This window comes from Gavia stellata, chromosome 2 (genome assembly GCF_030936135.1).
Source record: "Gavia stellata isolate bGavSte3 chromosome 2, bGavSte3.hap2, whole genome shotgun sequence".
Taxonomy (NCBI): domain Eukaryota; kingdom Metazoa; phylum Chordata; class Aves; order Gaviiformes; family Gaviidae; genus Gavia; species Gavia stellata.
Window position 1 is genome coordinate 67804244 of NC_082595.1, and position 26882 is coordinate 67831125.

Sequence of the window (26882 nt, forward strand, 5' to 3'; positions counted from 1 at the left end):
CACAACGATTGGGTATCTTGAGCTAGCAACTCATCAGAAGAGAACGCAGCAAGTACCTTATTCCTCAGATTGTAACATCTTTGGGCCAGGAACATTTTGGGATTGTTTCAATTATTATTATTTTTGTATCGGTGTTTATCCAGGACCTATTCCAGTTGTCCTGCTCCATGGTTGCAACTGTAGGACCAGACTAGGACCAGAGTTATGGTGGGAACTTATGGCAGTGGAAGCAGCAGAAATGTGAAGGTGAGAACAGAAAGAAGCCAAACACAGTGTGAAACACTTTCTTGTGTTGCTTTTTTATTTCTCGTTGTTTCTTGTGGGGAGCCACACACGGAAACTGCCATGATTCCCTTCATTTTCTAGACAGTTGCTAGCTAGGACATACCACATCAAGGACTTCAGAAACAAGCACTTTTTCCCTTTAAAGGGCCTGTAACCAATGACATCAACCAAAGACCTCCCCAAAAGAATATTTTAAGTTCATCTCGTGGGCTTCTGTGCTACAATCCAGCTGGAGTATGCAACCAAATCAGTGGCACTCAGTGAAGATAAAAATCTTTGTCTTGTGGGATACTTGGGCTTGTTTTTCTCTCTGAGAAAACTGCTATTAGGGGCTGTCCATAGAGATTTGGGGCCAGGCAGAGACACTTACTTGCCTGGTTGGAAATCCTCCATGACCCAGTCATCTCCCCAGCGTGCAGCAGCAGCCCTCTGTGTAACGTGGATCCGGACATTTGGGATGTCATCAGTGGTCCTGAAATTTCAGAGAGGGGGTCTTGCAAAGATTAGAGGCTGAGCAACAAAGTGCATTTAGAAAAAACACTTATCGAGCTTTCTCATGATGTTGTCGACTTTCAAGGATATGCTGTCGTTCCTGCACAGCACGTCAGAAAGCAAATTCTGGTTCCATGCAAACGACAAACACCTTAAATCCCGCTGCATACTTTGTGAGCGAAGCTGAACGTGGAGCATTTGCGCTGTGGCTTGGTGACTTGACAAGCACAAAGAGCAATGGTTGTAAGGAGCAGGGCTGGCTTCTCTGCGTACAAAAATAGAGCCTTCATTTATAGTACAAATATTTGAAGGCAATTCTCAACAATCTCTTCAGCACAGGAAAAATTGTTACCTCTAGCCATCCTTGTTGCCAAAACTTTAATCCTTATCAAATGGAAATCACCATCTGTCCATTAGATCAATGACTGGCACTTGGGTCTCATTGATTTAGCTATTATGGAAAAGATATCATAGGAGATACATGATAAATTAGACTCTGTCATGGATATTTGGTCAGATTTTGCTCAATCTTTCCAAATGAGATAATTAGCTATAGCTTTCTAATTTTAAACTAGTGTAAGTGTTACAGATTAAGTGACTGTAATCTCTCTTTCTTATCCACTTTTCTTTTCACATACATGCATAATGAGGCTTTTGTCTATAATTTTGCTGTCACACTAAAAACATTAAAAGATGTAAGGAGGAGATTTTCCCCCCTAGTTTGAGATGTAAAACTTATTAGTCAGAATCAATCACTATACACAAATTAAAAATTATTCTCTCTGTGTATTATAAGTAAATAACAAATTGCCCCAAATAAGCTTCAGTCATTTGATCAAAAATTGCACAATATTTTTACATCTTAAGCACCTTTTCTTGAAACAATCACAATGCCACCCCAGACGTCTATCATGGCTGTCATAATTTTAAAATGTATGTGCATTTCTTTTAAATTTCTGTCATACCAGAAAGACAAAGTAATAACTGCAGAAACATGGCAACTGCCTATGTTCAAACATGTAATCTGGGTTTTTTTCCAAGCTGGCGTTTTTAAAGGTCTCGCAGGCACACACTTGAAAGCAGCTGCCATTGTCACCAGCTCTTTGAAACTCAGTCCTCCCTGTGGCAATTGCAGAACCTGGCTTTGTTACAGCGGATGCACGCAGAAAGACAGTGCTTCTTATTATGGGCTATGTGCATACATAGATTTAATCCGTATGATTGCTTGTTATCTTTCTTCCACCCGTGTCCCATCCAGCAGACTCACAAGGCACTTTTCTCCCTTTCTTTGGGTTGGACCCATTGGTCCTCGCAAGTTTTGAGCACAATTATGGTGGCCTACAGCTGACCCTTGCTACCTCGCCCCTCTGTGCGCTGCTTTGCACCCCAATGTCACACCTGAGAGGCTTTTAAGGGCCCCGAGCTCTTTACGTCATGCAGGCAGAGGGAACAGCACCTGCTGTGCTGCCAAAAGCCACATCTCTCTATCTCGCACAGCACCAAACCAGCAGTCAGCTCTACCTGGTTAGTTCAGGAGCAACATCTCCCCCAACTCCCCCTTCCTCCTTTCCTACCCCACAGGCTTTTACTAACTGTTTTAAAGTACTTTTCTCTGTGAGCAATTACCATGTCCTACTTGTTTAGATTAAGTTGCTGTCAGTTCATTTTCATCCAGATTCTTACTTCAGTCAGACACTGAGGAACTGCTAATGAGACAGCGTAATCTGAGTTCAAAGAAAATAGTGGAGCAGAAAACATTTTTCCTGGTTAAAACATTCTCAAAATTACCTTATATACTGTCTCTTGTAAAGTTGTGGCCACTGAATTTGCCACAGGATCCAGGGTAGCTTGCAAAATTATGATCCTACAAAATTTTCTTGAAAATACTCAAAATAAAATTAGTCCCAATGGGATGTCTAAGCCTTCCAGATTTGTCTTCTTGGACCTGCAAATAGCATAAAGCAACATTTCTCAGGGAGGTGGGGACTGTCCCACTCATTTCCAGATTTTACTCCTGAAGGCTAACAGAGATGATGCACATTTCAATACTTAATTATTTCAGCTGTTAATCCTCCTAATAAAACTACAGCTATATGGCTAGTGGGATGGTTATTTTGCACTATACAACTCCCACCCACTTGTCAGGAAACCCTTATATGTAGTATCTCCTCAAATCCTACATTGCAGTTAAGAATAGGTAGTATATTGTTGAAAATTGACACTAGGATAAAGTTAGCAAATAACACGACCATGGCTGGCCTTTGGAATGATTATTGTATTTAAGTTAATTAGAAACAGTCATTGAACCTGTCTCAGAATTTCCAAGGAGCTGTTACAGACTGCCATAGAAATTAATAAATCCAGCTAGGGAAGCCAGATGTAGACAACCTTGCCACAGAATACTCAAGCCCTTGATTTTATAAGGACAGGAAAGATGCACAACATCTGGGGGGTGCAATAATGCGAAGGACTGGGCAGCTAGAATACAGACATACACGTACTTGGTTGTACCTGATGATCTTACAGGTCTTTTCCAACTGTAGTGATTCTGTGATTCTGTACCCCTGGTACTAGCACGTTCCTACATCAGCCTTGACTATAAAAAATGGAGCTTTGAGCTTGTAAACAGGGGCAAAATCTGCCTGTCTTTTGCCTGACGCTACTCCAGCGAAGCCAATGGCATTCTCTGACATTTCACAGGATATATGCTAGTGCAGGATTTGCTGCTGCTCTTTTCTTGCAAACCTGCCATTTCCTTAAAGTTGGCTGTTCTAGAACTTTTAAAGCCAGGCAAACTGAATCTGTATTAGCTTCCCATTATTTTTTCATGATACCTCCTAGCCACTGTAACTTCCTCGGTGCTGTAGGATTTACAGCTTATGTCCTGAAAGAAAGTACTTTCATGACCCTGAGGACAAGTATCATGTATTTCCAGTTTTGCTGTGTTATTAAAAAAACCCCACAACAAAACCCAACAAAAAACCCCAGTAAGACACAAACCCAGAAGAACTACTAAATGAGGGTACCTAATGAGGCAATTCACAAGATCGTGTTTCACAGCAATCTAAATAGCATACCAGCATTATTGCACAGCACAAAGTGATGTAAAATGAATTAACAGCCATAGAGCCTGTGCTACCACTGAAACTTGCTACTGTCAGCTTCTAAGTGAGAACTAATTGCTCATATGATTCACTTTTGGGTTCTCTCCTACCTGCCCATGTAACTTCCCCTCTGTTTGCAGTAGTATTTTCAATAAACCTAATTTATTGCCCGGTTACTATCTCCTAAAGTGGTTTTGTTTGAATAAGGCAAGAGTCGGCATGGGAATCTTTTGTTATTCAGCAGAACTCTTGCTTCAGTGAAATAAGTCACACTTGTCCTTGTCTTTTTTTTTCTTTAATAAATGCCATATACGTTGTCACTAATTTGAGGGTTTTTAAGCTCATAAAAAGTGTGCAGATTCACATCAGAAAATGCATAAAATTGGAATCTACTTCTTTTGCACACATACTATAATATATATCCAGGTAGAACCTTCTTTGTTTAATACTCCGTATCAAAGATATTTGTGCCTAGGTTGTCACAGAAAACAAACTACTAATGTTCAAAGCCACAGCTTATTGTGCAATAGTAATGACACCACGTTAAAAAACCCCCAAAACTCAAGTCCAAAATAAACCAGAGCAACATCCCCCCCCCTATAGTTTAGGCCAAGCTGCCAAATCCTATTACAAATTCAATCCTATTAAAACGTTCCCAGGTTTAAGCCTGCTTTGGAGTTTTTCATAAGAGTGCGTGACCCCAACCCAAACCCCTCCATGTGTGGTCAAGGGACCTGCGGATAATTGTAAACTTCACGGGCTCCCATTAATCTCGGCACAGTCAGATATTAGCGCTTGTAAATCAGCACCTAAACAAGGACAATAGTTAAAGCCATCAATAGTCTTTTAATGAGGCAGATCAAAAACAAATGAAAGCAGCGGGACACTGGGATCTGCCAAGGAGGGGCAGGGAAGCCAGGGGGCTTTGTCTTCCTCCCTCGCACACAAGTCGGTGGAGGGAGTCCAGGGACCCTCCGCCGGCTGCCGGACCCGCCGCGCAACCCACACGCGCGGGCGTGGGGACGCGCGCCTCCGCGCGCGTGTAACGCTCCCGCCCCGCCCGGCCGCCCGTGGCTGGCGGGGCCGGCGAAGTTGACGGCCGCCTGGGAACAGCCGGCCGTAACCGGCGGCCGCCCCGGGGGGCGCGGGTACGTGCAGCTCTCCGGCGCGCTCCCACCCGCCGAGAGGGGCCCGCCGCGGCGCGCCGCCGCTCGCCAGCCGGGGCAGAAGCCGCCCGCCCCGTCGCCCGCCGGGCACCTCCCCGCCGCCGCGCAGGCGCGCCCCGGCTCCCTCCGTTGCCGGGCAACGCGCCGCCGCGGGCAGCGGGGAGGGCGGGCGGCGGCGCTGCGCGGCGCGGTGGCGGCGGGCCCTGCCCCTGCCCCGCCCGGCCCCTCTCCCCCGTGTGCCGCCGGCTCGGCCGGCCGCCCCTCGCCTCGGGGCCGCGAGGGAGGAGGAGGAAGAGGAGGAGGAGAGGTGCGGCGAGTGCCCGCGGAAGCAGAGGCCGCCAGAAGCGCCGCGGCAACCGGACAGGGGAGCGTGGCGGGGCGGCCCCTCCCGGCCCGGGCCCCGGCGGCTCCCCGTCAGCGCTGCCTCGGGGAAGCGGGAGCGGTACCGCAACCATGCGCGGCTCGCCATCGGAAAGCACCCGGTGTTTCGACAGGGCCCCTCCGACCCCCGGCTTAATCACCCGCGGAGCCCCATATTTTGGGTTCCCAAAGGTAAAGATTTCGGTGAGAAAGCGGAGGTGAAACCCCAGCCCCGTTTACATCAACAGGGACATCCCGCCAGGAGCCCTTCAGCCCCCGAGCACACAGGGTGTCGCCTGCTTACTACAACGCGGGGGAGGGAGAAGGTGTGAGGAAAGGGCCCACAAGCTGTCCCTGCTTTTGTGGATACGGTTTGCACGGGGAGAGTATGTTTTGGTAGCACCTTGATGTGACACCAAGCTACAGCTTTGCACCTGGTGTGGCGATGGAGGTTACAGAAAGCTACGCATGCCGAGCCAAGGCTGCATGGGCCAGGAGCACTGCCAGGGCGGCAGGGCAGACACCCGTCTCTTGCTCTCAAGCAAGGGGGTTTTTTCATCCCTATGTAAGAGCTGCAGAGGTTGCCTGTGAGTAAGAGTTAAGTCATTAAATCACTGGGAAATAATTCTGTGGCTAATAATATTTTCTTTCTCTTTCTAATGAGATCACCTCACACTCACTGGCACCGATACAAACATTCACAGCTAAGTGCTCAAAAGAGGTTGAAGTACAAACTGTATATAATTCACCGCTTGAGAAAACACTATTTCAGCACAACACAATGCGAGATACTCTCAAGTATTCCTGAGGCAGGAAGAGCGTACCACAGTCAGGCTGTCTGACTGAAGTGACTGTTTACATCAACCTGATTGCACTTATTCTTTAGTAAAGCTAACAGCTCTCCGCATTATTAGCCCATCTTCTCAGTTCTGAGGACCTCACAGGTAAGGGACGAACCCTAAATTACGTGGTGCCAGCATGGTGTGTGCTAGCATGTGCAGTACTACAGACCAGCAGTGGGAAGCGCTTCAGCGTTGGGTTGGCATGAAAAGGGTGCTTTTGCCCGAAGCCCAGCCCGCTTTCTAAGGAAGCCTGGCAAAATCTCCTCACAACGCCCTTGCCGTGGTCACAGCCAAGAGGTGGCAGTGTTCAATCCGTCATCCCTTTCCACCCAACACCCGGGCAGGTGCCTGCCCTGAACAAGGTTGTTTATCTCACCCTAGCGCCGTTTTTGTGCCCATTTTCGTTGCAAAAAACCTCCTCTTTCCCTGGACTCAAAAACTGAAGGAATTAAAAAGCTGACAGAGTTAAAGAACCTTATAAGCTGAAGAATAGAAAACAACCAGATCACTCACTGGTTTCACAGACCCCCTGGCTTTGCTGGGGTGTACAACTCGTTCAGTCCAGAGTTTGGCTTGTCTGGTCTCATACCAAAATAGAAACCTGGAATTTGATGAAATTTGAGGCTTGCTGACTAAACTTAGGGTTTCAGGAGTAAAGGATGAAGCTTATATGAAGAAGAGTAATGCAGAAGTAGTGGCTATCCAAGGCATGCTGTTGTATATACATTCAATAGTAACACATCACATATATACACACACACATATGTATATGCATATATATATGAAGAAGCACTTTTCAGTTATGAATTTTTATATGAAAAACATAATTTTGATTAACTTTTTCAAAGTAACTTAATTTCTCCAATAATTTCTTTCATACAAAATCTGAAAAGCAAACAAATTTGGTCTTGAGATTATATGAAAACAAACAGGTCATTGGATTTCCTGTGAAAACCCAGAGAACCAAAAGAAAAAAATTGACCCAAAGCAAGTATTTCCTTATATATTTAATGGGAGAAGCCTAGTCTTAATACCTGAGTCTCTAAACAGTAATCATTATCCTTTTTATGGATATAGGATACCACAGAATGGAGGAGCACACAAATTCACATACTGAGTCAAAGGCACAGTAATGAGTAGAGCATAGTCTGTTCTCTGTCTGCTGTCCGGTACACTGTAGTACTCTTCCGTGTAACTTAATCTAGTACAGGTTGCAGCATTAAATAACACCAGGGACACAAAATATTGTTGGTGTGGCAACCTTAGAAACTATTAAACCCTTCTTAAAATGTTGCCCCTTCATCCAGTTGTTCCCTTTTTCCCCTCCAAGGGAGAAAAAACCGTGGAGAAATAACATTGCTATCTTTCCAATCCCAAGGTGAGAACAGTGCTCTTTCTTCTGAAGTACACACTCCCACATGTGTAATTCAGTGGAAGGGAATACCACAAAAAAGCAAACTGAGCTGTAATGATAAAATTGGGGATGAAGACCCTGATTAAATATGCTCTGATTATTATTGTTAAATATGCTCTGATTAAATACCTTTACACCGGGTGCAATACTGGGTTACAAAACATGTCCCGTTGTCTTGGCCATAAGGAGTGTCCTCCCGACCAGGAGAGAGAGAAGGGATTTTAGGGTATTCACTCAGAAGACTTGCAGACTCTCCTCAATCCAACATCAGCCTTTGCCGTTAGGGGCCTCGAGGCACTGGGAGCTGCGTGTGGGGTCAGTTAACTCACACTTACCTTCTTCCTCCGAGAGATGTCAGAAGGTAATTTTAGACACCTGCTTATCCTCACTGGGAGTGCCACATGCCACCTCCCTGCTCCATGTGTATGTAATTGCAAAGCCAGCAGGGGATATTGGATGATATTAGGAGCTATGGCACCATTAGTATGCGCTGCACCTTCTTGTTGTTAAATATGGAGTATACATTGTCTCTATTGTCATCAGGCCTGACTAAGGCAGGAAACTACAGGAGAAGAAACTGATTTTCCAGGCAGGAAAAACATGAGCAACCTGAAGTGGTTAGAACACGACTTTGGAGTGCTTTGCCCATCCTTTACCAAAGAGTTTATTTTCCCAGCTGTCCTGTCCCACTGCTGGACATATGTGGTTTCTCAAAGATCAGCTGTGGGTTCCAGCTTTGTTGTCACCTGCAGCTGGTATGCTCTCTTGATGTGCAATTCGCTGAAGTCAGCCACAAGCCAGGTACTGCAAATGCCTCTCTTCAAAACGTCCCCCCAGAACTGCACATGAGTTTCTCTCAGCATCGCTGTTACCTTGTGCCTCCCTTAGAGGTGTAGGCATTTCTATAGAAAAATCATGTACATCCAGACTCTTACTAATGCACTGGACAAGAGGAAATGGCCTCAAGTTGTGCCAGGAGAGGTTCAGGCTGGATATTAGGAAAAATTTCTTTACTGAGAGAGTGGTGAAACACTGGAATAAGCTGCCCAGGGAAGTGGTGGAGTCACCATCCCTGGAGGTGTTCAAGGAACGTGTGGACGAGGCATTGTGGGACATGGTTTAGTGGGCATGGTGGTGTTAGTTAATGGTTGGACTTGATGATCTTACAGGTCTTTTCCAACCTTAGTGATTCCGTGTGATTCTGTGATTCCTAAAGGCAGTTTAACATGTGGAGATGGCATTAATGTCACTAGCTGGTCAGAAGTTAGATATCCACTCTAACCTTGATGTCTTGATGCCATCAGTAGTCACTGGTGAGAGATTGGCACCTTCGGAAGGCAACTGATCTCTTTTTCAGAAACTATTTTAGAGTGAGAGGAATCGCCTGCTGAAATGCAGCTTTTCTCTGTTTACTCTAGAGGGAATCTACATTAGCTTAAACTGTACATCTAACTTTTCAACCATCAACTTTGTGTAAGATCAGTCTCAGCTTGGTAATTAGTATACATCCTTGAATGCTACATTTCATTTGTCCTTCCCTGTCTGCTACATTTGGTGAGTAGTCAGTTCCTAGCTTTATCTTAAATAAATCTTACAGCATAAAACATTGTAAACTAAACTATTAAAATATCATACTCATTATCACCAAAAGCTCTATTTGTGAGGGAGGTTTGTTAGCCAAAAAGAGATAGAACAATGTATGATTCCAAATATCTTTCTGAAGACTGAACCTCTAAGTATGTTGTGAGTTAGAAAAATGTGTGTGATGTTGTATGGCATAGAAAATTACAATAAAAAGTTCATGAGAATAGATGCGCCGTAAGATTTCAAATGGTTCTTATGCCATAAGAATGGTGATAAATACCAGTAAAATATTGTAAATAAACCTATATTCTCAAAATTTGCAGCATCATTTTGTAATTTTAAGAGGTTTAGGAAAATGGAGTGGTATTATGTGATCCAAGCTCTCATCTTGTTCTAGAACATGGTGAGTTTAGGGTAGAGAAGAGGTTCAAGTGTAAGTGCATGGCATGTGCATCTCTGGGAAACAGTTTGTTGGAGGCAGGACATTGTAAGTGCCTTGAAGTGAAAAGCTTAGTAGGATGTTCTGAAAATTTGCATGATAAGTATCCATAAAGTCACAGGGTGCAGGCCTAGTCCTATTTAAATCAGTAGGGTTACTGATTTAATAGACCTTTCTTCTGACGTTAATGCTGCCACTCTTGTTCTTATTAAATCTATTTTGTGGCCAAAATATTGAAATTTTGCAGGAACATTAATTGTCCCAGGAGATAATCAAATAAGAAAGCAAATTTTGTATCTTATTTAAACGATGTTTTTACTACAGGTAAATCAGGAAAGCAAGAAACAAAATGAAGGCTACAGTATGAGATTTTTTTTGATGTGGAGAGCTTATTAGTTGTATCTCCAATGGTTTGGTTAAATTCTGTTGCCTGAACTGTAAAATATTAAAGATCCAAGATAAAACAGTGCTCCCATGCTTCAAATCTGACCAATTCTATTACATGCACTATTGAAGGATGAAACTTTTCTCTTGGATCAAAATGTCGGCAAGGAATATTTATCTTTTATATAAAGCTATCTTCAAGGAAACAAGTAGACAGAGTGAAGCAAGCAGCCATAAAATGACTTCTTTTATTTTGAAGTAGGTCAACACTGGGTATATTATTCTTATTACAACAATCATGTTAAGCTTTTCAATTAGGAAAGGATGCGTCTATGAAGTTCTTCCAGTTTTTATTGATCCCTATGCCATTTTTAGGGTGATGAATATCTGTATTGTATGCAACTGAGCTGAGGAAGCGTTTCTTTCCTGACTTCATCTGTCGCTGAAGGGAATGGCTTTGGCCATTTGAATGCCCATCCACTTTACCATCAAAGGACTTTACATTAATGGAAGCTTCATGTATTTTTAATATCTGTTACAATGCCGCCAAGCTCTAAACTCCTCAGTAGACACTAGCCTGCTGCAAAAATTCTGGTCTGTGTATTTCCAAGCCCCCAAAACTTGATTCCAAGCCTGGACCTCTGGGAAATTATCTCAAGTGCTAGATACGCCTTGAAGCAGCAGAACCCTCTATTCCATCCTCTCAAGGCAATGAATGTATTGCTTCAGCATCCCCAGATCCAGACACATGCTTATGACGTCACTGTGGAACTGGGGAACCATCAGGTATTTTGGACAAAAGGGAATTAGGCAAGGCAGAATTACTAGTTCACTACAAGAATTACTTATCAAAAGCAAATTTCTCTTAAACAGCCTACTCTGCTACTGAGTGCTGAAAAACCACAGGCAGCCTCCTTGATCTAATTTCTTTACAGCTGTGATCCTAAGGACGGGCAGAGTCCATAAGCTGAGGTAACTTGGCTCTTTAGTATATAAGCATTGGAGACTCCTACTTCACAGAGAGGCTGGAATAAGAATTTCTCTTTGTTTTTGTCAGGCTGACAGAAGGAGCATTTTCGGTTTTCTAGCTACCCGTGTCCTATGGGAAGTTCCTGTGCTCTCTATTTTTGGCAGGTCATTATATGTATGAGCTACTGAGTTCATTCGCTCAAATGTGCTATGCGGAGAGTTGCAGAAATGGGGGTAATTTCAATTCTGATGATCACAGTGTCTCCTACCTAGTTGTGTAGGTACCCAGTGCCTAACAGGAACAAGATCTATTCATCCCCAGATAGTATAAGAACTCAAAGTGTAGGTGACAGTGAGGGTTGTGATCCAATCAGAGTTAGAAATGGAAGGGTTTGTGCAACTGAAATTGGGTTCATCACAAGACAGGGATATATTCTTTTTCCTCAACATACATACTCACAGTGCATAATTTTCTTGAGTATTTTTAGACTGTGCTACAGAAGAATAACTCTATAGAAAATGTTAATATTTGTTCAGAGTAATTCCTTTTTATCATGCTTTGAAAAGTAAGAAAAATGCAGTCTTGGATCTGTTTTATGTGGTCCTTGGACATGCCTGCAAGTAAAATTAAAAAATCAAGAAATAAAAGTACTAAGAGATCACGTGAACCTCATGCACCTTCCAAGACAGACTGAATGGACGGACTAAATTTTTTAACCTGTGGCTATGGTGATTTATTTAGAAATGAGTAATTCTGCCTCATTTTGCAAGTATGAAGGCTCTCTTTTTTAATTTGCAGAATTTCTTTCCTTAGTTTCACAATTCTGTGCTAGCAAAAGGAGATATCCAGATGTGTCTCATTACTTCCCATTATCTCAATCCCATTTAAGAGGCAAAAGGTTGCTCCAAGGGCTTGTTGCTCCCTATCCCTAGGCGAGATTTTAGTACCCAGTATGTTTTTCTTCCTTGTCTCCTTTGCCCCACCAGCAGAGAACTTTTTTCAAATATTCCAACAACAGGTCACGACCACCTTGACCACTGAACAAAAATGAGAAAACGCAACAAAACCCGGTCTCCTGCCCTTCCTCAATCCCCTACCAACACATCAAAGACACAAATGCTTAGTTTTTCCATCCTTGATGCCACCCAGCACTCCATTCAGAGTGAATGCCACAGTATTTGGTTTCATCAATCATGCTTCCTCTTCTCTCCCTCTCTTGTGGTTTAATGTCACCTACTTTTTTCTACTCTTCCCATTGGATCTTCTTTGAGATGTCTCAGAAAAGCACCAAGCCCACCCTGGCATCTTCCAAGTGCTGGTGGACCCTGCCCTGGTCCCAAGCATGGACCAACCCAGCCTCCCATTTTAGGGTTCCTTTCTCTGTTCCTTAGTTTTTCGCTGGATGCAGTGGCTGCTGCTAACCTAGCTGAGAAGGTAGGCTTGTTGCTCTCTTTGGCTTTCGTTGGCATGGCCTAACCCAGACTGCCTTTGTGCTATACCTTCAAGGAGTTTTTCTTACCAACACAGCATGGCAGACTGGACAGGCGTGCCAGGCTGCGTGTTGTTAACAGACCAGCAGAATAACTGGAATCTGCTGGAGGTGCAATTAAGCCTTTCTTCCAGTTTCCTTTCATGTGTGCCAGATTGGCCTAGCCTGCCATTTTATTGAGCCTGACAGCAGCTTTCATCCAAGCGACATTGATGAGAGTGCGTAGTTGCTCACACCATCAGCCTGCCAGCTCCAATGGACAATCTGAATAGCTGTGATCCTACATTAAAATGTCAGCATTAAGGGAGGAGAGTGCACCATTTTGTTGCACAGCTGTAAAACCACTTCAGCAAGGCTTTCAAGCTCATTATTGCACAAGCAAGGGGTTTCAAGCATGAGTGCTCATGCCCTGTTCTCTACTCCCCCCTCTTGTCAGCCCTGCTTCTATAAATATGCTTTTTTTTTATTTTTTAAAATGGTATTCCCTGTCTCATCAAGGAGCAGGTCTCAGGCTGGGCCAGCAGCAAGGTTGCAGACGTAGCAACAACACAGACTTTACAACTGTGGAGCAGGACAGTCTAAGCAAATGAGGGGCCGTCTTTCAGACACAGTTAAAACTCATTTTCAGTAAATTGCATGCAGGCTGTCTTGCCAGTATAGAAACAACACACTACCAAAAAGGTTTTTGGTAAGTGACTGAAGGTAATTCATTATTCAAACAAATAAACAAAAAAAAAGTGTGTAACATCTAACTGCAACACTTACTTTCCCTCTGCTAGGAGGACATATCTGCTCACAAATTCTTCATGATAAGGTCCCTTAATTCTTTCTCGATTGTGATTTGCAATTTGCAATGTCTTTGTGCAGAAGGGTACTCTGGAAGGGTAAGAGAAAATAATAAATGCACTAGAATGTGATGATGAATTAAAAAGAAGTATTTTGTAGAAAATAAATATCTATGTGGAGATATATATATATTTTTACCACTTGGTAATTGTTGCCATTATCACACATGCTGGAAGTGAAAGTTTTCAATGAAAATCTAGTATGGAGGAAAGGAAAATTGCTGTTAGAATGGTGAATTTTAGTATTTTTCTCAGGCCTCAGGGTAGTTTCTACTCTTATGAGCCCAACAGATAAATCCGATGAATACAGTTACCTGCATTTGAGTAGAAGTACACGTTATCCATTAATGTTAGAGCTCATTTTGCTAAACTATAGGCATCTGGAGCTTAGGATCTAGTGCAAATTAGTGTCTAAGATCCCTGAGCAGCTAAGGAAAATGGTTAAACACCTCTGCATAGTGAATCCAGTGCTAGAGGATGTGTTAGGGGTGGAATGACTCGCTCTCTGGAAGTTCTTATTCCCCAGCCATGGACTATGGACTCAGCACTGAGAACAGCCATATATACCTGTAGATGCCTGTGACCAGGTGAAGAGAATTCCACAGAGAATTGTCAACTGGCTTCCTGAGCATGCAGTCAAAGTAACTACTAATCTTTCAGATGATGTTTTATAGCCACTCAGAATGGTCCTGAACCAAAGGGTGTGTTTATTTCTGGATTTTCTCAGACTTCCTGGTCATTTTAACTTTGTTTGAAAATTAGAGAGGTTTCTGCCTTCTGTGGCATGAATATGCAGGACAGCTGAGGGACTTCATGCATCAGGAAGTGATGCACGTGTTTCATGGCATTTCATGGAGTTCTGAAAATTCTGTTAATGGTGTCTTAGAAAGGGCAACCGTGGTTTTTATCTCATGGTTAAGGGTGTAATAGTGCCCTTGTGGCCAAGAAGGCCAACGGCATCCTGGGGTGCATCAGGAAGAGTGTGGCAAGCAGGTGGAGGGAGGTTATCCTCCCCCTCTACTCTGCCCTGGTGAGGCCGCATCTGGAGTTCTGTGTCCAGTTCTGGGCTCATGGGTTCAAGAAGGACAGGGAACTGCTGGAGAGGGTATAGCAAAGGGCTACAAAGATGATTAGGGGACTGGAACATCTTTCTTATGAGGAAAGGCTGAGGGACTTGGGTCTTTTTAGTCTGGAGAAGAGAGGACTGAAGGGGCATCTTATTAATGCTTCTAAATACTCAAGGGGTGGGTGCCAGGAGGATGGGGCCAGTCTTTTTTTCGTGGTGCCCGGTGACAGGACAAGAGGTAACAGGCACAAACTTGATCATAGGAAGTTCCATCTAAATGTGAGGAGGAACTTCTTTACTTTGAGGGTGGCAGAGCACTGGAACAAGCTGCCCAGAGAGGTTGTGGAGTCTCCTTCTCTGGAGATATTCAAAACTCGCCTGGACGCATTCCTGTGCAGTCTGCTCTAGGTGAACCTGCTGTGGTGGTGGGGTTGGACTAGATGATCTCCAGAGGTTCCTTCCAACCCCTATCATTCTGTGATTCTGTGATTCTATGTAATAGAGCTGCCTGTTAAGTAGGGACTCAATTGGATCTTGGTGTCCAAATGTTACTGATATGGATTTTGCAGCAAAATTAGTCCTTGACAGTCTTTTTCTGTGTGACCCATCATCTTTACCAGTTCTTTGAAGCTATGTCTCAAAAATTTTTTGTATATGATTCAACACTTAGTAGTATTTTTTCTCCTAATTTATTAAGCTTCATGCATTTACTTTATTCATCTGATTGCCTTGTGATTTTCTCTAAGCGTATCTTGAATCTGTGATCTATTCTCAGTTAAATTTGTTAAAAGTGTTAAAGAAGAAGTCTATTTAAGAAGAGGAGACAAGAATAATCAAATTCTCACAAGTTTTACAGAAAGTGGTAGCTGGATGAGAGACCCACATTTGACAGTTTCTGAAGGAAAGGCAGGCTGTGTGTGTTAGCACGATTATGTGGCTGGCCAGTTAGATATTCAAGTAGGTCCAAACTGGTCCCAGTGGAGGCTCTCCCTTGCCCTATGGTATTGTCAGAATGGATGTGTGCAGAAACAGGACTCTTTGCAGGGGAAGATGTTAGAGGGATGGTGACAGAGCACAAGGTTCTGTTGGAAACCAGGCTGCTTTAGATTGCACAGAACAACTTGTTTGTAAACATGTTGATAAAACTTTCTATTATTCAGATCCCTTCTTATCACTTACAATGAATTATTACTTTATTTACTGTCCTTTAGGAGAGCTAATATATGTGAGGCCACTCTCCACCTCCAATAATAGTGTGCATCTTCTCTGACTGATTCTCAGTTTGTATTAGCATGCTTAAGTTGTCATCTGAACCAAACACTTTCCTTTCCTGCGCTCTGACTCTTTCCAGAAGATCAGTCATTTATACACATTAGCACTTGAGATGTGGTTGGAACTTAAAAATTCTGTTTATGCAAAAATTAATCATTGAAGAACATCAGATATAATTTTAGGATTATGTGGGCAACTTTAAGAAGGAGTGGCAAACAGCCACATCTGCTACTTCCTGATGTATAAATTCAAAACTTTGCTAGTCCATCAGGTTGTTTATTTAAGACGAGCATTCTTCTGAGCAGCTGCCAAGGAAAAGGCTACACTAGGTCACTGCTTCTCTTCTTGTGTGTATACCTGTTCTCTTACGCTTTCCCATATGTACTGTTTAAATCAACCATGACCTGTAGGCACAAAATTCTGCAGTATTTAGAGGATTTGCTTGTTCATTTTTAAAAAAAGCTTTCTTCCTGTGCTGTGGGAAGGCAGAAAAGAAAAAAAACCAAAACACCCAACACAATAAAACATACAGTCACTCTCAAATAAAGGTTTTCTTTCCTCTGGATTCAATTTTCCTGATATCTTAAAAGTCTCTTATGCTTGTGGAGATTTGTTTTACTGTTTGATATGTCCCACCTGTGATGCATCACTGAGCACCAGACAACCACAAGGGAGCAAGCTAAAATGTATTTACCTGCTTGGAATTTTCCTTTTTCTACAGTGGCTGTGGAGAGACCCCACCCAGAATGCTGTCTCATTTGCATCATGTCTCTAATTGTCCTTTTGTCCCTCAGAAAGCACTTCTGCTGAGAGCTAAGGGAGAAATCCTGCGATTCCTTCATTTTGGTATCTTACTTTACCATCTTCATTTCCATTTTTTGTTTGATAAATTAAATAGATAAAAGTGAACATCTCCTGCTTGGAGATGGCTAATCTTGCAGAATGTTTATTCATCAGGATTTGTAGTTTGTCTTCCCATTTTGGGCAGTCGGCACTAGTCTGAGAAGCTAGCAAAAAAAAAAAAAATCAGATAGCTTCTTTGTTTAGAGCAGAAGAATAATCCAGCTCTAATGGGTCACAGAGGACCCAGTATCCACTTCAGAGAAAGAAAATTATGAGTAGGTAAGTACGTTTTACATCTCTCTCTGGTTTGTGGGAAGTGCTCTGTTTCTAAATGACTCTTATGTCCCATCTGGGCTCGCTGGAGCTAAGGCCAAAGATACGGTTGCATTATGAACTATGTTTAACAGCTTTCACTGCTCTCCTGGTTCTCGTCGTGAGACTGGCAAGAAGGTACAAGGTGGCAACATGCTCCTGCCACGAAACGAAGCCAGGTACCCTGAAAGCCTGACTAGTCTTGCCCTCTGACTCTAGGACTGTGAAAGGGTCATCCTTACCAAACACAACCTGCTTTCCAAACACCACCGCTTCTCTCCACTATCAGTTCCCTCCTCTGTAAGAGTTATTTTGCCACCTCAAAAGGGACAGCTGTAGTCCAGGATGGTTCTCTTCAGAAGTTGCCACGTGCTGGAGAAGACATTTGCAGAATCATTAGCTTTGCCCTAACACTGGCTACTAGAAGTCTCAAATTCATTGTCTCCTTTGCTTTGAGAAACATACTGTGTTTAAACTCTGTGGCCCTAAAGAAAAATAGCTCATAAACTCGAGACCTTTGTAGTACATAATGAATACTAAATGGTTTTAAAAGTGCATGATGCACTATTTCTCAGGCATGAGTTTCTCCAAATGAGAGACTCAAATATATTTAAAAAGAAAATTCATTAAAATGCACAGTTCTAGGGTCACTTAAAGTGACAGCTATTTTCTCTAAAAAGTGGTATTTTGCAAAAAAAAAGTGTTGGACTTCCCCAGCATCAAAGGAGTAGATACATCAGGAATATAATTTGGGCAAGCCCCTGCTTTATTAAGTAACACACCTGGGAACTATCTTTCAACAACTCATCCAGGACTGGCCTTCTTTCGTCTGCAATCTGTTCTACTTGAGATAGAGCCAGACTTTAGCCCTCCTTCTCTCTGACACATTTGGCGGAGGTTTGCCATCAGCAGTTATCTTATCATGCTGGTCTTTGCTGCTGGGCCTGATACCCTCCCCTCGTAAGGGACTCATTAGGGGAAAAAAGGTGATGGTCTCTTTATCAGCAGCACTGGGAAAACCAGCCACAGACCACATCTTCTTTAGGAGATAGCTTTCTTTCAATCTGATTTTAATCCCAGGTCACTTCTCACAGTCTGCCTCAAAACACCATATAGCCTTTCATTATCCAATACAAATTTAGCAAGGATCCTTTCTGAACAATTACTTTAATTGAACAACTGAACACATGACAAATGATGGAAACAGTATCTTTCCTACCAAACTTATTCAAAATCACCATTTTCTAAGAAAAATTAGGAGGGATAACCCATCAAATTCTTATTACTCAGATTGCCCGTTGCTGGAAATCCCTGCTAAGCAGCTGACTAGATTTTGGCAGCAACACCCACCTGATCTGACCCTACTGAGTCTTAAGAGAGATTTTGTACACAGTGTTGAAAGAAACCTTCTCCATTAGTAGAATGAAATAGTAGACTTTATTAAGAGAGAAGTAACCGGTCTGCCGTTTTCAATGAGAATGCTGTGATTCAACAAGAACACTATCATTTGTCATTTGTGCTGTGATAAATTTTAACTGAGAAAATATCAGAAACATGCACCCTGAATTTTTTATCTGGCTAATACTAGGGTTTTTTCCAATTAAGTCTGTAGAAGGGTTCTGTAAATATTAAGGCCTACCAGAGTTTGCAAGCTGAGCTTCAGCTTTTGTCTGACCAAAATATCTGGGACAATATATACCTAAATTTTAAGTAGGAAGTCCTGAGAGAACTTCTGAAAATACCATACACATAAAGAATGAGGAGAGATGGGCATTTCTGAAGATCCTGAGAGATCAGTCTTGGAAGTTCCACTGGATGTGGAGGAAACCAACACAGTGCCTCCCTCAGTTTGACATGCAAGCTGTCCAGCCTCTCACGCAGGTAGGATCTCATGGAGCAAGGTGCTCTTACGAGAAAGGGAGGCACTGACAGCAATGCACAGATGTGGCTCACTCAGGAGGTGAGGGAGGCTGAATGCCCGTGTGCCAGATGTGGGGATTTCAAGCAGGAGACAGGAAAGACACCAACAGTTGACATGAGGCCCTTATGGAATTGAAGGGAAAGCAGGAAGGTAGGATCCTGACTTCTACCTGGGAAGGTGCATAGCTAGAGTTCCAGACCTTGGCCCTTGAAATGAGTATAGGTTTAACATTACGCCATCATCGATAAAACACTGACACTCCCAGGACTGCCTTTCCTCAGCAGAAGTCCTAACCTAGAGGCTTCTTGGGCTTCTTCGTATTTGTCTGGCTTACAGGGAGAGATGAGTACACCTAGCATAGCCCTGGCCTGATGTTTGAGGCATTTTTGTGGACCTTAGGTTCATACCCCTTGAGGTGGGGAGATCTAGCACCTTGTTTTCTCTTCTTTGGGTGTTTTAACTACTAAACTATAACAGAAGAGAGACCCAAGAGCAACTTTTATGTTAAACCATAACCAAACTTCCCAGTTCCAGCAGGGAGAATGTAGGTGACTCAATGTCTAGATCTAAATTTCCTCCTTCTTAGGAGTAAGTTCCTATCCTGCAAGAAAAGAGCGTTTCTGAGTACATTTCCCTCTGGCCATAGACAGCTAGGGAGGTTCCCGCAGACTGGAAGAACATACCAGGTTTTAGCACTGAAGGCTTTGAGTAACTGTAGGCGCTCCAGATTGTTACCTGTGATTTAGGTGGAACTTTGGTTCTTAAATCACAACTTAGATTGGGTACAGAGGGATGGTACCAGGCCTTTACTTTTTGAGCAAGGAAGCTAGGAATCTCATAGAATCACCAGTCTTAAGGAGTGGATTTTTTAAGTAAACCAGTAAGTCTTGCAGAAGTCGTGATAAACATTGCAGTATAATTTGATAGACCCTACAGAGAAATAATTTTTTTCCATCCCAAATCTTGAAAATGCTAATATGCTTTTTATGTGCTAAAGATAAGGTAATAATTCAGTTTACAGCAAGCCTGAAATATAATTTAATCTTAGTGGGACCATTAGCAAACATATGCAATTTCAACTACTAGCACAGCTAAAGCAAGCAGGAATCCTTCATCAGAGGAAGAACAGTATTCTGCAATAGTTTCTGTTCTCTTTCCTAGTAGCACTTCACTAGTGTTCATGGGAAAATAACTAATATTCTATGAAGTAAAATGATAAAATGTTAGTAATTGATAGATAATACATTTCAGCTTAGAAAAAAATAAACCAGACATAGATCTGAAGGAAAGCTTCTGAATACTCTGGAAATCCAGTTCAAATTTGTATCTTGGGACCCTAGTAGCCTCCCTTAGTAACTTGTTGCATCTCTTTCTATGCATTATCTGATGAAACTGGAGGACTTTTGTGAAAGTGGGGTAACAAGTCACTGGTGAGCATGCAGGTGAGAAGGTACAGACTCTCGGGCTGCTGAATTCAGCAGTGTGTCACTGAAACTTTCCTTTCTGCTATCTGGACGGCTAGAATCTGTATGAGCTGACAGCATCCGTTGTACTATGACTAAGTGATGGAATTGTCTGTCCTCCAGGAAGAATTCAGCAGTGGGTGCTAAATGCTATTTTGCTTTATAGCTATCTGTATTTTTTAAACAGCTGTTAAAATTAGCCAGTGCAATGGGCTGGAGAAGACTGTTTCCAAGCTCTATGCCAGGTTTCTGAGAACTTGGTGGCTTTGCTGCAGGTACTGTGTCTTGTTAGAGCTAAATCTGAGAACAAGCACCGTTACGGGATTTGGAGTAAATTGCCCAAATTAACCTCAACAAGAACCCACTATTACCAGAATGGTTTGGTCTGTAGGAATCTGAAGACACGCTCGGTTACTGAAAGCCCAATAATGTTTTTGTTAAACGGAATTATATACGGTGTGAGGTAAAAGCAAATTTGGCAAGCTTGCTTTATTTGCATATTTTTTCAACCAAAATCAAAAGAGGTTTATATCTGGGCATGCTAAGCTCCCTGATGTCACTGAGCTAATATTTTATTGTTATTTATTACCAGACATTTTGAAGGTGAAAGATATTGTTGTGTCTTGGCATACTGTGTATTATTTGAATTAAGAGTAGCCCAGCTTTTCAAGAACAGGAAGGAAATGTGTGACAACTGAGAGAAGATTAACCAGAGGAAAGTAACTCTGCAGTGCTATCTTCACAGATGTGGTTTAGATTATTTTATAGAGGAGTCAAAGGTAGGCTATCATTTCTTCTGAAATCAGCAAGTCGGAACATGCATGCCTGGGTAAAATTTGACCCGTAGGATTAAGTCTGCCATTGCAAAGAGATCAGTGCTATCATACACAACCATGTGTACATGCATGTTTAGCAAAGATTATACAGATATGGAAAATCATCTCTACTTTATTGCGCTTCTAAATGTCCTCCCAGGAGCTTTTCTCAACACTGTCAAACATTAAAGACTTTTGCTTGAAAGTGTGGAATTTGCTTTGTATTTCCTTGGAAAGGAATACATCTTTCACTAGCACAACCTCTGTAACCCTCCTGCCCTCCTCACTCCCACACCCCCACACAAAGACACTCCTTAATTGTATTACTGTTAGGCTGACCTCCAACCCCTACTAAAATGAGGACAAGGCTAGTTTTGTGTTTCATGGGATAACAATTTATGAGCAATTAAAAATGAAGAGACACAAAGCATTCATCACAGTCTCAGCTAGACAGGCAGCTGAGGTCAAAGGTTCCAGCAATGAAGTGTGCACAATATATTTTTATTTCTGTTTTCACTAAGAAGGAAACGGGTTAGCTAAAAATTATGGCGTGCAGCCTCCAGTTCAAAATAGGTGCACTTAATCTTTCAAGACAGTCCATGCTTGGGCAGATAGGTTATGACAGCACACACACACACACGCACACGCTTCCAGTATCTGTAGAAGAATTCAGAACATATTATTGGCAAACTCAAACACACAGTTGCTGAAAATGAGATGCACTGAGTGGCCTGAATGCTTACGCAGCTTACAACTTCGCAGTTATAGTTGTCATGCGAAACATACCTTTTTCTCTGATCCCTAAAAACGAAGTATAATAGGATTTTATCCCTTTTGTCCATATTTCAGACTGCATGTGGGAGTTCATAGAAACTTCATGGGTTTACATTACTGAAGCTACAGTAGACAATTTACACAAATATGGAAATTAAGGCTTCCGTGTTAGTGTCAGTATCATAGTACTTCTGTGTCTCCACAACAAAAAAAATGCCCTTTAGAGACTTTTGTTTTGTTTCTGTTATTTTTTAACATAGACCATACAGTTACAAACCTGACACTGGCTGCTGATTTAAGGTCTGTTGTCTCAGTCTGGCACGAGCAAAAGTATTGGTGAATCATCTGTTAGATTATGCTATAAATCCGGCTCAGTGTGATTTTGCAATGTGTCATATTTCCAACCTGGATCCAAAATAAAAGCTGAGAGTGAAGAGTTTTGAATTGTCACTCTAAAAGGACTCGATCTGCTTGTTTAATCAAAGCACCTGAACGGCAGTGCCAACAAGAACCAAGCGAAGCATTGCCTAATGGGTTCAGTTTTGCTAGAACGGTGAGTGAACATGGGCATATGTATACACGTACAGTGCTTGTGGAATTACAGTAATTGAAAGTCCACTTACATAAATAGGGACATTTCTAACCTTCTGTAGTAATTTTCTATTAGAAGAGAAAATGTGAGTTAAAAATGTATTTCATTTGCATTAGAATCACATCACTTTACAGGTGGATAAATAATGCAAACTACCAAGGGGTGCCTAGGATCTTTGTGCTCTATTTTTGTTGACTGCAATGACACTACAGATTATTCAATAAGGGATTCTTTTGAGTAAAAAAAAGTGATTTATTTGAAGCATGACATCTTTTCTTCTGAATTAAGCCAAATGATCAGTAAAGAGGGTTGGTATTGATTGGACTATAGAATATGGTGCATTTGTTAAATGGGAGTTTCTTTTCACTGTGGCTGAAAGCCAGTAAATAGTTCTCAAAGAAAACAGGGGAAAGGTAAAAACTCAATGAAACTTTTAGTCACTGCTGGCAACTAGAAAAAAGAAGGCTTAATAAGAAAGCAATGTGAGAGGTTTAGTGGGTTGTGTCAGGTGGTTTTATTTCATTTCTGGAATTTTGAGAGCATTCTTCAACAAAAGAGATGATTATGTCAAAGACTAGTCAGAACATAGACATGACAATGGAAAGATGCTTTAAGCATCATAAGTATCTATCATGCAAATATAGTCTAATAGGGTTAAGTGCTATCCTACATGCTAGGCCTAAACTACCCAGGGGCATACACACTAAAAGCTGATGGGAGCTGCTCATGTGTTTCTCATGACCAAGTCAGTTAACACATCAGCTATGTTTGGGACTCATACTGCAACAGAATAGTGGCTCCCCTTTAAACATCTCGGAGGCAGCCACGCTGACAGTGGGGAAGACCCTATAGAAAGCTCTGGGAAATAATTAGTTATCAATTCTTTTTTCTTTTTCTTCATATTAAAAGACTTCTGGCTGAGTAGGAGGAGTGCATGGGGAGAAAGTAGTCTTTCAGGTCTCATAAAAACCTATGATGTCATGCAGGGGGATTATGTGAGATGATAAAATACAAAAATTATAGTAACAATACTGGTTTATGCATATAGTATATATATCATGTATGTATGTACACTATATATACAAGAGTAGGTATATAGTGTTCTAACTATCATTACTGTTAGAATGTGCAGTGAAATGTGAAATTTTTAATTTCATCTTGAGTGGAGCTAAGCATCAACAAGGCATGCAAAGTCTTTCTCTGAGAAATCGCAAACCTGGTATTAACGATAATCTCAAATTATGAGTTAAAGAATACTTTTTTTGGGGTGGCAAATTCCATAAGAATTTAAGAATGAAACAATGATCATTTTAGTTCAATATTTTGGCTCCAATAGTAGCTAATAGAAGATGTCTAGGGATTAACAGAATGGGGAAAGAAATGAGAATACAGCCAGGCTTCTGTGAGTCCTTAAAATTACATAAAGAAACCTTTCCTACAGTTTGTCTCTATTTTATCATTCTTTTCTTTCATGAGTTTGTTTCCTGTTATTTTGGAATTGGAACAGCCTACCTACAAGGTAGGGGTTGGGTTGGGAGAAGGTTTGATCAGCTTGGTGACAAAGGTCCCACTTCTAACTGACTTCCAGTTGCTAGGTGAGGGGCAGAGCAGACAGTATGGTGGTGAGATGTCGGTGATGGGTTGTACTGCCTTGATTGGATTCTGTGGCAGTTTGTCCACGTATGGGCTAGGTTCAGTGCTGTTGCTTTGGCTGGTGCAAAGTTGGACTGCATCTGGCAAGTCTTGACAAAGGAATAGTCGCTTGTCTTGATCGCTAGAAGTCATCAAATGATTTTTTTTTTTTTCAGGATGGTCACTAATAGCAAAGAGGTATTTTTAGGTTGCGGGTGTGTTGTTGGATTTCTGTCCCCAGGTACTTGTTCTTATTGTGGCCATCCACCATCCTACTCAAACAGCCTGCCAGAGTCCACATCCTGCTTCTATCGGGGATAAAAGTCAGCAAAGAGAGTGTTTTTCTGAAGGTCACCACAGCTAGGTTTGGCGCCTTGTTCTGCTAAGGAATGACTGTGAGGGATGGAGGGAGGGAGGGCTGGAGGGCTGGGAGAAGGCAGGCAGTGTGTTCTGCAGCTCCCCTGGCCAGGAGAGGGGCGGGCACATCCCCTCCGAGGAGGAGGCATCTGATATCCTCTAGAGAGAACTCCCTGGGAAAACTCTGATCTGATTATTTATACCGAGCTCATCGGGACAGTGTCGGAGGGTATCAAGAGGTCACAGGATATTAGTTAAAGCATCACCACATTTTGGGGGGATTAATTCCGACATTATGCTTTCTAATGTGGAACACTTCTCGTTTAATCGAGTTAATAAATTCAATCAAATGTTAACATTTGGTCTGCAAAATAAGGAATCAAGTCTCAAAAGCATCTTGATAAATGACAAGAATTTTAAATAGGTGGCTTCATAAATTATAGATGCATATATTTACAAACGCATCCACATACACAGTGGTATGAATGTGTCCTTAAGTAAATGAAACACAGCACACCTGAAGCCTGAATTATCTCTTTTGTGGTCTTGGAGATATGCTTTTGGACAATGCTGACTGACCACTATGTGGGCAGTTTATGTACATCTCGTACAGCTGCGCTAAGTCTGTTTCACGTTGGGCTTAGCTCAGGCCACTTCACACTTTTGCAAAGGCTAGACACAAACCCCCTGACCCATTTTTCTCCAGGTAAGAGGATTTCGGTGTAACCTAAAGCTAAATATTTTGTTGGTAGTGTTAGCGTTTACACTGTGAAGAACTGTGAAGTCAAGAATATTACAATGTTTGTAGAACTGGCAAGCACAGAGAGCTGGATGTAAAACAGAAAATAAAATCCAAACCCCTCAAAATAGCACTGTTCCACTAACTCTCCTGGATGGAAAGGAGTTTTGCTCCACATCTCCTTTTTGCCTGCTGGTCCTGTGTTGCAGTAGCACTGTCGCTGAGGCTGAGATCTGAAACAGCACAATGATGATCCTTGAAGGCAAGGGGATCTTCAGCAGGAGCTTCTGGGGAGCTGAGGATGTTTGGAAATCAGCTGGCTAGTTTTTAAAAATCCTGCCCTAAATATTTACGAAAACTATGTAACATTTCATGCCTCTCTGCTGTCCCTCTTTGTGGCCTTGATGAAAAGCATCACAAGAAGAAGTGCCCTGGTCCTGACTGGTTTCCAAGTCTCATTAAGTACAATGGGTTTGCAAGTGCTTCCGTACATACCGGCTGCACTACATCATCCCTTGCATTCCTGGGGCTGAAAGCTGCAGAAGGCAGCCAATGGGGAGGGGATAAAGAGCACACTTTTTGAGACTCTTTCCCAGCTTCTATTCTTTGCTGCAGCCAAAGGAATGAAATGGCAAAACCATTACCTCATTTCTGAATAGTGTGGAAGGCAGCTTGCTTCGCTGTTTCGAACTCAGGGGGGATTTTTCAGTTGTATGGAAAAGTGGAAATTTTGTAACTGATTTTTGGTTGTTTGTTTGTTTTATAAGACTCACACTTTGTCACAAAATAAACATGAAATGGTAGTGAGTTGGAAGTTGAAATGCAAGAGTTTGCAGGGGCTTGTTTCCCAGAATTTGATTACAGGCATATGTCTCCCCTGCGGCTTTAAGATTTTAGTAATTAATTTTTATCTAGAATTTAGATGATGTTCTCTCTTTTTTGCTTCTCCCACCTCTCTTTTTTTGAATACCTCACACAGATCCACCTGAGATCGGTAAGGAAAGAATCATCTCTGGGATTTTGTGAGGCTTTCTGATAAATCCTCTGCTTTAATTTGTTTTCTTCAAATTGCTCGATACAGAAAGTACTGAAAAAATCAATGCTAAGAGGAGCATCATATGGAGAAGCTTTAATTGTTCAAGTAAAATAACAAAGTTTCACCTAGATGTAATCACAAATGGAGTAGTTGTGTTTGTACATGCTGTCTAATTCATTTAATCTTTCTAATGAAAATTGTTTCTTTGAACGAAGAACCTCAAAATATCAGACAAGACTCAGTGCATGTTGTTAAATCATAATGAAATCAACAGATATTCTTACATCAGAGCAGGTGTTTGGAGATGGTCTAGGCTTTGTATCCATTTTTATCAGGATATTCCTTTAGTGGGGAATCCAGGCTGACCGATCGGGTGTCTTCTGCCTGCTGGTGCCATAGCAAAGGAAAAGTCATTTTCCAATGCAAGGCAAAAGGAAAGACTTCATCAATTGTACAGCTTTTCTTTTGGCTGAGTGTTTATGGCAACCCTGACCTGAGTTCCACAGTGTGCTGTACATGCAGAAGCTCCTGTGCTTTTGTAGACATGTAGCGCTTGGGTGCTGCTGACCTGATCCCATATACAGACCTTCATCCTTCCTTCTAATGCTTTGCAAGTATCTTGGCCGGACTCATCCATTTTCCCAGTCTCTTGTCCAAGAAGTAAGTGGCTCCCATAGCTCAGTGCC